The sequence below is a fragment of the Hylobates moloch genome, unplaced genomic scaffold (assembly GCF_009828535.3).
Source record: "Hylobates moloch isolate HMO894 unplaced genomic scaffold, HMol_V3 SCAFFOLD_6, whole genome shotgun sequence".
In the NCBI taxonomy this organism is placed as follows: domain Eukaryota; kingdom Metazoa; phylum Chordata; class Mammalia; order Primates; family Hylobatidae; genus Hylobates; species Hylobates moloch.
Window position 1 is genome coordinate 33194784 of NW_026652281.1, and position 11729 is coordinate 33206512.

Genomic DNA, 11729 nt, shown 5'->3' on the forward strand with positions numbered 1-11729 from the left:
CTGGCTTTGCCTATCTGAATCAGAGACTTTTTGTATGTGGATATAGTTAGATAAGATACATGAAAGTGATTGTGGGAAAGGTCTTTATCATTATTTTCCTTCTGATGTCTTTGTCCTCATTAATCTGATTTTCTAAATAAATGCTGAATTCAAATTATGCTCTCATTTCTCACCAGAATGAGCAGTGTCTGTTTCTTCTTGGTTGTGGAAATTGTATCCCTCTTTCTTTTCATCTGCTACCATCTCTTTTCTGTTGAGGTTTTCAGGGTGTGCATGAGTGACCACTGCTCCAAATGACTGTGTGATGTTCTCTGCCCCACCCTTGAAGCACTCATCACTGGCTGGGTGGATTCTCACTGAGCTCTCCTGGGTGGTGACACCTACCATCTTTGAGCTTCCCAAGGAGTATCCCAGCTGCTAAACTGGGACTGATCAACAAGGGGAGGCTGACTCCATTGCTGGAGTTCTGATTTCTACCCAATGGGTGCTGTCTTGTGAAAGAGATTTCACTAACTAGTCAGGCAAAACTACCTATTTTAAATCAAGATAATGATCGTTAACACTTCCAGATTCGAAGAATGTTACATGTGTTAACTTATTTAATCTTCACAACACCCTGTAATATCTTATGTCACGGGGAGCAAAACTGACACCCAGGTTGATTAACAAACTTGCTCAGTTTCACAATGCTCGTCAGTAGCGGAGCTGGAATTTAATCCCAGACAATCTCTCCCCAGAGTCTAGGCTCTAAACCACAATTTTATACTGTCTCTTAAATCTGCTTTGTTTAACTAGCTGAGAGTCAAGAAAATCTCCCAGAATTTAAAGTGCATAGCAGGGTGCTGGCCTTCCTTGATTCTTTGATAATATAAATAAAAGTCAACACTGGGGTTCTACCTCTAAGGGTCTACCTTGTTTGTACCCAATACTCCAACCAATTGGACACTGATTTCTTAGGTGCTTGAGTAGTAGGCTGATGGCAGGTTGAACCATATGAAATTGTCAATATTTGGCCATTTTTGACCTATACAAATGGCAATGTCATATGGTTCAATTCAATATTTGTTGAGCCCCTACCTACTTTGGTGCAAGAATTGGTTCCAGGTATTTTTCTTACGTTATTTAACCTTCACAACAATACTTCCAAGTATTTTTACCTCAATTTTTTCACGTGAGGAAATAGGCTCAGACTAACTAGCTGGAGATCACTCAGCAATTGTAGTGGTAGAGCCAGGGATCCTGTTCCAAGGTGGGTTCCTTTCCACTGCACAGCTCTGCTGGCAGGAGCTGAGTGGAGCTGGAGGTCCTACAGGCAAAAAGGAAGATCACATTCAAGTGGCAGACTCAAGTTATATCAGTTTTGAAGTTAAGCATGAGTCAAAAGGAGGAAATCAAATGACCTCCAGTAAACAGATATGACTCAATCAGCAGCAAAAGTCAGCTTTGGGAAAGTGAATCAGACCTATTCCATTTTATTCAGTATTGTCACCACTGTGGGTGTACTTCCTACAGCTTTAAAGAAAATTTGGGGATTGAAGGGTGATTTGCCTAATTGGAGAATACTGTCATGGGAAGCCCAGGCCAAGAGAGCCCAGATTGTGGGCGGGGGTGGGGGGGGTGGGTGTTGGCATCTAAAACAGCTGGGGACTATTTGGATTCAAAATTGGAACAAATACAACTATGCATGCAACTTAGGGAGTTTGAGGAAGAGATAGGATGGGAAGGTCTTTGGTAGTACAACCAGAAAAGAATGATAATTTGGGGCTCTCCAGAATCTCCAGTGCTAATTGAGCCAGATGGGGCTTGGCAACCCAGTTTAGCCACATGGAAGCATTTTGGAATGACTACAGGCTGTAAGTTACAGATGCTGGTTTGGGAAGACAGGGAGTGTTAAATGAGCGCAAACACACTGAGATGCATTCCAGTTAAGTGGAATATTATTCAGGGATAGATGCAAAAATAGTTGAAGTGGTTCATAGACATTCATTTTAATTCTATGACTTTCCTTTGTGGGAAACTACTTTCATCTGGTTCTTTTCAATATGAATTGAGTCATATTCTTTTTATTTGCCACAAGCACTTATTTGCCATAAGTATTTTAAAGCATTTGACAATTGCTGCCTTATTTTCAAGAAATTGATTGAAACACCCTTGCTGAGCTGCTCAGAATTTGAGATTAATTCTCAACCACTGGCAAAAAGTATCAAGAGAAGATAAGAGTGAATGTGATCATTGATCATCAGATTTTTATTTTAACTCTTTTCTGGAAAACCTGCCAAATATTGGGGAGTATAAAGGCATCCAGACTGCCTTCTCTGAGCTTATACTCTAATTGGGAGAAATATGACATATACATAGAGCAGAAGACATTGATCTACAAATGCCAAATGTGCAGTGAATAAACAAAGTTACAGGAAGCAAGGAGGCCGACATTAGCAGTGGGGCTAAACGAGGCCCATGATTAATGGAGAGGGTAGATTTGAGCTGATCCTTAAAGAATGAGCATTCAGGGATACTAGGAAAAGGGAGGAAGGCATTGCAGGCAATGAGAATGGCAAAAGAAAGAAGTCCAGGGGTGAGAGAGCCCCTATTTGCTCAGAACCCAAGAGGACCGGGTTGGACAGAGTGGAGAAATTGTTGGTGAAGTAGTATGAGTGCCCCCACTTCTTTTCTCTACATGATTTCCTGAGTGATCTCATTCCATCTGTCTCATTTAAATAATGTCTATATGCTGATGATTCCTGGATTTATAATTCCAGCACAGACTGTTCTTCTGTATTCATGACAGAACTCTTGATGTTTGCCCTCCCAGGTCATCCCTGTCTTCCCACTTCCCATGTCTTTCCCCTGTTGGTAAATGGCATCATGATTTACTCAGGTAATCAAGCCCAAGCCCTGGGAATCACGCTTGACTTCTTTCACTTACTAGCCCATCTCTGATCCATCAAGGAGTGACGTCAGCTCTTCCACAAGAGTATCTCAAATATGTTCATGTTTTTCCAATTTCTACAACTACCACCCTAGTTCAAGTCACCATACTCTTCTGCCTGTCATTCTATCATAGCCCCTGATTTCAATGCTTCCAAGCTTAGCTCCCTGAAGTACTTTCTGTAACCTGCAGTCAGAATATTCTTTTTGAAATGTCATCAGAACATATGTCATTGGATCACTCTTCTGTTTAAAATGCTTTGATGGCTTCCTAGTGCTCATAGCATAAAATCCCAACTCCTTACCATGATCTACACTGCCCTCTTTGTGGACACCTCCCATGCCTGCCCAGCATCCATGCAACTTCTTCTAATAGCTGATTCTCCATTTTTCTTTAGGGGAACTACCCCTCCCTGATTCTTCCTGCAAGTGGTCTGTGTGGGCTGATTCCACCCCATTTCCTGTTTCAGCAGCCAGCAAGTAACTCCAGCATGGACAATTAGCATATTCTTTCCTGATGTCACAGTGATTGTCTCAGAGATGAACACATCTCCTAAGTTGATCCAGTAAAACTCAAGCCTAGATCTTTTACTAGAACACTGGTGCTTCTGGTGAGGGCCTAAAGAATATTACAATCATGGTGGAGTGAAGGGCAGCCAGAATGTCACATGGTGACAGACAGAGCAAGAGAGAAAGGAGGAGTGCCACGCTACTCTAAACAACCAGCTCTCATGTGAACTCACAGTAAGAACTCACTCAATACCAAAAGGACAGCACTAAGCCATTCATGAGGGATCTGCCTCCAAGACCCAAACACCTCCCACTAGGACCCCCTCCCCCCCTCCACCCCCCACCCCGCCACCACTTCAGCAGTGGGGATCACATTTCAGCATGAGATTTAGAGAGAACCACATCCAAACCATATCACCTGGGAACTGCTGGCTGTAAAATGATGCATACTTGGAGTTAATAGAGAACCATCTGTGGGAGGAGCTTCCTGAGTGTGAAGCCAACTCAGAACAAAGGAGACTGGGAATGGAGAAAGACCAAGTTGTGTGGATTGTTTGAGCCCAGCACAGTCCCTCTTCCCATGCAGTGCCTCTACTTTTCAGTTACATGAGTCAAAATGTTCTCATTTTAGTTCTACTGTATGCCTATGCCTATACCTATCTACATCTATTTATCTTTTGAAGAGATGGGAAGATCTCTTTCCAAGGAGCCTCCCTGGGAGTCTGCCCATGTGTCTCGTTGGCCAGCATTGGTTCCCACGTCCATCCCAAACCACTTCCCAGAGGCTTAGGCCAATCCCTAAAGTGCATTGATTCTTGGGAGAGTAGGCAAAATTTGAGTTCTGTTAGAAAGCAGGTGGCAGGTGACTCATTGCTGGTTATAATTTAACAGGGTCTGCTACGCAAGGTTATCTTCTTTTCTTGGAGTTTTCTAGGCACTATAAATGTGAAAGAGGCCTCAGACCATGCATGTGGGAAGCAGTTGGTTGTATATCTAAACAGGATTGGTGGTTTCCAAACTGACCTCTGATGGTCTGCATGATTTTGGTGGAATCCCCTCTGCTTTCTTGATTTTAGTTTCAATCTCTGTATTAGGAATTCAGAGATTTAGCCACAATGTGTATACAGCACAGACCATCTCAGAAAATAGATTTTAAAAAGGACCTTCCCTTCTGTGTTATTGCCTTATAGAAAGTCATAAAAGATTTTTGAAGCCACAGGGTTTTATCATTTTGCTGCAGCTTTTTTTTTTTTTTTTAATTTACCCACTCCTGCCCCATTCCCAGTGCCTCCTCTTTTCCCTGTTCTGGTTGTTTATAATTTAAAGAAAATATACTCTGCCTCTCAAGCACTGTCTTTTGGAAACCACTGACACAGAAAAGGAGAATCAAAATCAGTCTCCTTAGGCTGCCCCTGAAGGATTTCGTGCAGGTGTAATTGAATTAATGCCTTTTCTGAATGGTCTGGGGGCCAGGATCAATAAAGCTCCACAAAAGTTCAGACTCCTAAGGGGAACTGTGGGGAAACTGCAGGAAGAATTCCAGGGAGGGCAAATCTTTGCGGGCTGCAGAGCCCAGAGCAATGCAGCCAGCGTGTGCCAGATGTTATGAAAGTATGTATGCTTGTAATGTAAATTAATAACCATCAAAAATAACTGCAACGTCCTGGGGCACCCACCACCACCACCAAACCTAGGGCTCAGGGTAGCCGCCCCAGTTTCCCTCCTGGAAGAATAGGCTTGATTTAGAAGGGGTCCCCGGGAGGGTAGACCTGAAGGTGAGGAGTTAAGTGAACAGGTGAGGCAACTTGGCCCCCCGAAGACATGCAGACCTTTGTTCCTAAGAAGTGGATCCTCCTTTTCTGCCATCTTCTATTGATCATCTGTGACTCAGCTCAGGCGCTGCCTTCTTCTTAGAGCCTGCCCTGACACTTGCCCACAGTTCTGATAGTTCTGTGCTCCCACAGCCCTGTGCCCTTGACCAAAGAAGCTCTTCCACAGGCTGAAATTGCAGGACCATTTGTTTTTCTTCCCCACTAACCTTGTTTCTTGAGGATTTACCAATCACTTCATCAAACGCTAGCTGTGTAGCCTCAGACAGATTTATTAGATTTTCTGAGCCTGTTTCCTCATCTGTAAAATGGGGATAATGACAAACCTTTCTTCAAATGGTTGTTGTGAGAATTAAATTAGATAGTGTGTAACCCAGAAGCTGAGGTATAGTACTCTGTAAATATTGTTTTGGGGTTATTACATCATCATTATTATTATCTTTATATTTGATTCCTCATCAGTCAGTCAGGGTACATGTTACATGATCAATATATGTTGTTGAGGGAAAATGAATGTGGGATTGCTTGAGCAGAGAAAGAACATATAAACAGGTAATGATAATGAAGATCATTATTATAGTAGGCCAACAATGCAAGGAGACATGACAAGGTGAAAAGTATGTGTAATTAACTCTCTAGACGGAGGGACCTGCAAGAGTTCATTGATTGCAAAAGAATGGAATATCCCTGTGAGATGAAGCAGTCACGTGAGACTTCACCAGGGCCAGTAGAGCCTGAGATGTCGGTGAGGATGGATGGGACCTGAATACATAGAGATGAAAGGGGAGGAATTTCAGATAGAGGTGCCCTATACTCAGACCTGACATCTTGGAAAATGTGAGCATTGGGGATGTTCCCTTCAGGAGCTGATATTTAATTTGACTTTAGGATCTGTGGCTTAACCCTAAAGGGCCCAGCCCAATCCCAGAGTCTGTTTTATTCTTGTTGGAGTGGGAGGCGGTGGCAGTACCAAGCCCACACATCTGCAGAAACATTTTCTTTGTAAACCAGCTCTCTATGACGACCATTGCATGTGTTTTGGGGTAGGGGCCAGCTGACTCAGGAATTAATCAAACCCCTTTATGCCCATTCTCATCAGCTTTCAAAGGGTCTTTACACAGAACACTCCTAAATGAGCAGTGAATGAATATTCATAGATACATTTTCCTTACCATCCATCCGGAAGGACACTACTCTCAGAGCCATTTTGCTGTTTCTTGGTAGAGTGGACTGACTTTGGCCTTTCTGCTTATTGCAGAGAAGAGGGAAGTGAGTCAGCCCATAATACTGAAGAAACAGAATGTCCTTCTCCCATCTATGATAAACTTGTTAAAGGCCAAGAAGCGTGGAGGAGTCAGAGAGTTTCTAATCAGAGCACTTGTCTGCAATGGGTAGAACAGGTTGGCATGTGCATTCACCACAGACGACCCAGATTACCCTACATGAACCAACGTAACTCGGTTTCTCATGACCTACTTTTCATTCATTTGCCTTGCCAGATCCACGGTTCTTGGCATTCTGATTGGACACTGCCTTTCAGGAATAATAACTCCTACATTTAAAGAGCAGTTTCCAGTTTGTGGGGACTTCTGTCCACATTATCTGATTTCTTCAATGATCCCGAAAGAAAGGAAGGGCAAGAATCATTTAACCCATTGCACAAGTGAGGCGTCTGAAGCTGAGAGGTGAGTTCAGTCACAGAAAGGCAGACATGAACTTAGAACACACAAATCCCAACTCCCAGGCCAGTGCTCGGCTGCATGGCCCCTTTGCCCTCCTGCTATAACCAGGATTTGAACTATTCACACTGCAAGTATCATATGCTCAAAAACTCAAATAATGTTTGAGTCCTTCATCAAAGGAGTAAGCCAGTTGTTCAACTTCTGCTCTGAAAGAGGTCTCCCAAAGGGCAGTCTCGTTGCAGAACACTTTCTAAGGCCCACAGGAACTCAAGTGGATTTGGCTTCTCTGAAACTCATTCCATTGTTCTTCTGAGTGCCACGTAGTACAACACAAACCGTCTCCTGTCTTTCATCTCTCTTTCACATGGTGTCTTGAGGGCTGTCCTGGCACAAGGAACTGTTTCCTCTCCAGCATTTCACTTGACAAAGAGGCCTTTTCCTACAATACTTATGAGGGGTCAAATGGGCCAGGTCTATGGAAGACAGTTGTGTTATATTCCTTAATATTACAAATGCATTGACACTTGCATTCCAAACAATCTCACTTCTGGGGATTTACCTACATACATACCTATATACGTATAATAAGATGTACGTACAAGGTTTTCAGCTGCAGCTCTGTTTTGTAATAATTAAAGATTAAACTCAATCTAAGGGATCATCTGTAGGAAACCAGTTAAATAAATTGTAGTAGAACGACATAAACACTATGCAGCTACAAAAACGAGTGAGGAAGTTTTCAGTAAATTAATAAAAATCACCAGGATATATTATTAAGTGGAAAAGCAAAATGCGAAACAGTGTATATAGTTTGCTACATTTTGTGTAAGGGATGGGAAGGAGTACATATTTGCCTGTGTTTGCATGAAGGAACACCATAAGGATATTCAAGGAACTCATAAAATTGTTACTTTTGAGAAGCAGAGAATGAGATAGATGAGCTAGTGGTGAGGGAGAGGGGCCTAGACTTTTTAAAGGGCACTTCTGACATCATTTTGAGTTTTGAAGCATGTTAATGAATTACCTATTCAGGTTATTAAATTAAATCCAATCCACATGCCCCTACGAGCCAGCCAAGGTGTGCTGACCTCTTGCCATTGAATTTCTACCTCGGAGGCTTCCTAGATATGTGTGTATTTGAATGGAGTCTATATTCTTAAGTCTCGGGCCATTGCTCAGGCATCTCATGAAGTCACTGGAAGGTACTATCACCTAAAAAGACCCAGTCAGGTGAGAATGTGTCACCTCAAGTGGAGATACGGAAAAAGCGAGGAGGTGTCGTGAGGCTGGGCAGGGTGGAGTGATTGCTTGGAGGATTGAAAGGCTTTCCAAAGTTGTTTGAATGACTTTGGGATTTTGTGGAAATTAAGTAATTTTGTGGAAATTAAGCCCTCCCCTTTTGGAGCTCAGGTGAATTACCAGGTTATCTTCCTGCTGTGCTCTAGGCCTCGAGCCAGTCCTGTGGCAGTGAGATATGCCAATCTAAGAATCAGTAGATATTCTAATGCTAGGTCAGCTGCAGGTATGGACCTCACCTGGAGTGAGGCCTGGCTTGACTTGGCTTCTACGAGTAAGGTCTCACACCAATTGCTCCACCCCATTATCTGGGATATGCTGGAGACCTTAAACCACCTGAAGGTCAGAGAGGTTTCCCACGCAGCAACCAAGTGCCTGACTGCTCTGGCTCTACTCAGAGGAGATTAAGCAGTTTAATTGCACCAACTCCCCTCTCTCCTAACAGCCTCTCCCCTTCCCAAATATGCCCTTCCTTCCTTGTTATTGATATATGCATTTCAAGAAAACTTGCATGCTCTATTTTACTAGACAACATAAAAATGAGCCCTGCCTCTACCAGCAGAGCTGGCAGTAAACCGTGGTCATCATCACTGATTCTCTTTCCCCACTTCCACTTCACTGCAGGGTGGGGACAGATGTTGGAGTAACTTTGTCATTTTTACAATTTTTCTAGAGCAGTGAGAATAAGATATAAAGGAGCAGTTTTTTCCTGCCAAGCAAAGATACGCTTGCATTCCACAGCTCAGAACACCTGCAAGTTGGCTGCATTTGTGAGGAATGTTGAACCATGCCTCAGCACACCCTAAGCTCCCCTGAGCATTCAGTAAGGGCTCAGAAACTCAGTGAGGCGCACGGGAAACCCTGGACTCTTCCTACAGCCATAATAGAAGCATACAGAGAGTAGGGCTTTGCTGAGAAAAGTGGCTCAACTTGGCTAATTTGCTTCACTGTTCATTTGCCTCCACCATGAGTAACAGAGAGGAACATTTTAACAGGTTTCTTTGTTTTTTCTCTTCACTTAGATAGAATAAGTATTTGTTTTGTTTCATTTCACTTGTAGGAAATGGTCTAGATAGGTCAAAGGAAGACAAGAAACTTAACAGAGCTCTTAGTTGCAAGTCTCGGCTCAGATTCAGGCTCTGCCCACTGATGGTCTGTGGTTGATTTCATCAGTCTGTGGCTTGATACCCTACCTGTGAAATGGGTGTAACAGATCTCTTTTGTATGTCTTGAAGGATGTTATGAGAAGAAATGAGCTGGATCTTCACAACTGTTTTCCTTTCCTACCCACTACTAAGAGAACCTGTGGAGAAATACCTGTGATCCATGTCTTTAAGGAGCTCACTGTTTACAACAGAAAAGAGACAGAGCACATATATACTGACAAAAAAAAAATACTGAGATAAGCATACACTAAACCATCAACAAGAATCAAGTCGTGTGGTAGGACAGTGAGTACCTGTATCAAGGGACCCAGGAGGGGAGCCATGGGAGTGAGTGGGGCCTGGAAGGTGCAGGCAGGACTCAGAGCCAGGTGTTAAAGGTCTGGGGATCACATTCACCTGCAGGGCAGACAAGAGCATGTGAAGTGGCCAGTGCAAGCCAGTGAGCTGATGAGGGCCATAGTGAAGGTTTTCAGGGTAAACAAAAAAAGATCAAACTTTGCCAGATGAACTAAAGCCTCCTGCAGGCAGACCCCAGCCCTTGGCTGCAATTTGTGGCCTCTGGGCTAATAGGTCTGTTCGGACATAGAGAGGTGGGGAAAGGGAAATAGCAGGGGTCACGACTTTTGGGGCTTCCAGTAGATGTGCAGGATTCAGTGCCCTTGTGGGGAGAGGGTCTGAGTGCTGAGCGACCCCCACTCAGGTTAGCACTTAGCTAATCTGGCTCTGAAGCAAGGGGCCCCTGCTGAGAAGCACTCTCAGTCCTGCTGAGGCCTGGAACTCTATATGCTCATGTTATTTTTTAATATTGTCATTATTGTCACCAGATACTGCACGTAGGAGCAGAGTCCTTGTCTGGGTCTGTGGGAGCCCACCCACACCCCGTTGCCAGAACCGCTCACCTTGCCTGCCACAGCCCTCGGACTGGCCCACCTGACTCTGTGCCCAGAGTCCTCCCTCCCACTCACCAGAACAATGGGAGCGGCTGGGTGTGGGCTGCCGTTGTACACATGGGAGGCTGGGACACTAGATGAATTAAATCATTGACCTTCAGCTTCTCCAACACCTGCTCAGCTGCACAGCTAGAGCTCCTCATCATCACACACACACACACCTATGAAGCTGCATTTGGTAAATTTCTAGTCACAAATCAGTCAAAGAAGACAGTTTTAACAAGGAAGGCCCCTGCTTGTTTAGAGTTGTGGCACCTCTCAAGGTGATGACCTCCTGCCCCTTACTTGTATTACAAACAATCTAGGAAACACCCTCCTGATACATCTAATAGTGTTTCTCAAAAGTTTCAGAAAGATAGCATAGTCATGTCAGAACCAATGTGCAATTATAATGTATTTTTTTAAAATTTTCTCAGAAAAGATTGACTGTGGGGAATGAATAAGCTTACAATAAAACTTGAGGAATTTAATGCCACATTAATTGAACACACATTTTCGCTTGAAGCATTGCCTCGTTTCACGTCTCATCCTAGCTCAGCCCCACCCAGCAATTACATTTCATATTCATCATTAGTATTTCTGCTAAGATAAAGGGTATCAAGAGGAGTTCAGTTGATTCACAGATGGTACGATTTTGCTCAGTTCTGGAGGCTGAGTCTCTAGTAAATGGGATAGCCGCATAGAAAGTGTGCAGATTCCATTAATCATCTGCAAACTTCCCAGAAGTTGCTGCATATCTGCTTTACAAACAAAATTCAGAGGCCTTCTGGAACTTTCACATTTCATTTAAAAACTCTTTCAGAACTGGTAGCACTGAATTCTTGCTTAACTTGGGAAGTTCCCTCTATTTCCCCATGGCCCTGGACCTCTGGGTCATGTAAAAGTTGCTGATATTTGTTCTAGGGAGACACTCTGGCTTGAGATGGGCTGACAGTGGTTGCTCTTAAAGCTTAGGCTCTAATTTGTTCTTTAAGGAGGTTGAGGATGAAAGCTTGTTTTTGTTTAGGGTCTTGGCTTACTTTCATTTTAAACAGAGGGGAAGAAAGGCAGGAGGAAGTGGAATGAGGTCACAGGCAGTAATTGGTCTAGGAAATGGCTCTGCAGGATCCCTGCGAAATGGGCCTTCATTTCTCAGCATGAGAAATAGAGGTCAGTGAGCAATCTGAAATATTTTTTAGCATGGTGCTGGAGGAAGAATCTGACTGGTGGGTGGAGTACAATCAGGGATTCCAAACTCTGTGCCTACAGGGACCAGGCTGGTAACTTAAATACGGTGGGAAAAACTTGTGGTTACCTGGAGAGTCTTGGCTGTGTCCCAAAAAGGCACATACGTCAGCCCCAGCCAATTGTTGTCCAGGGTCATTCAGT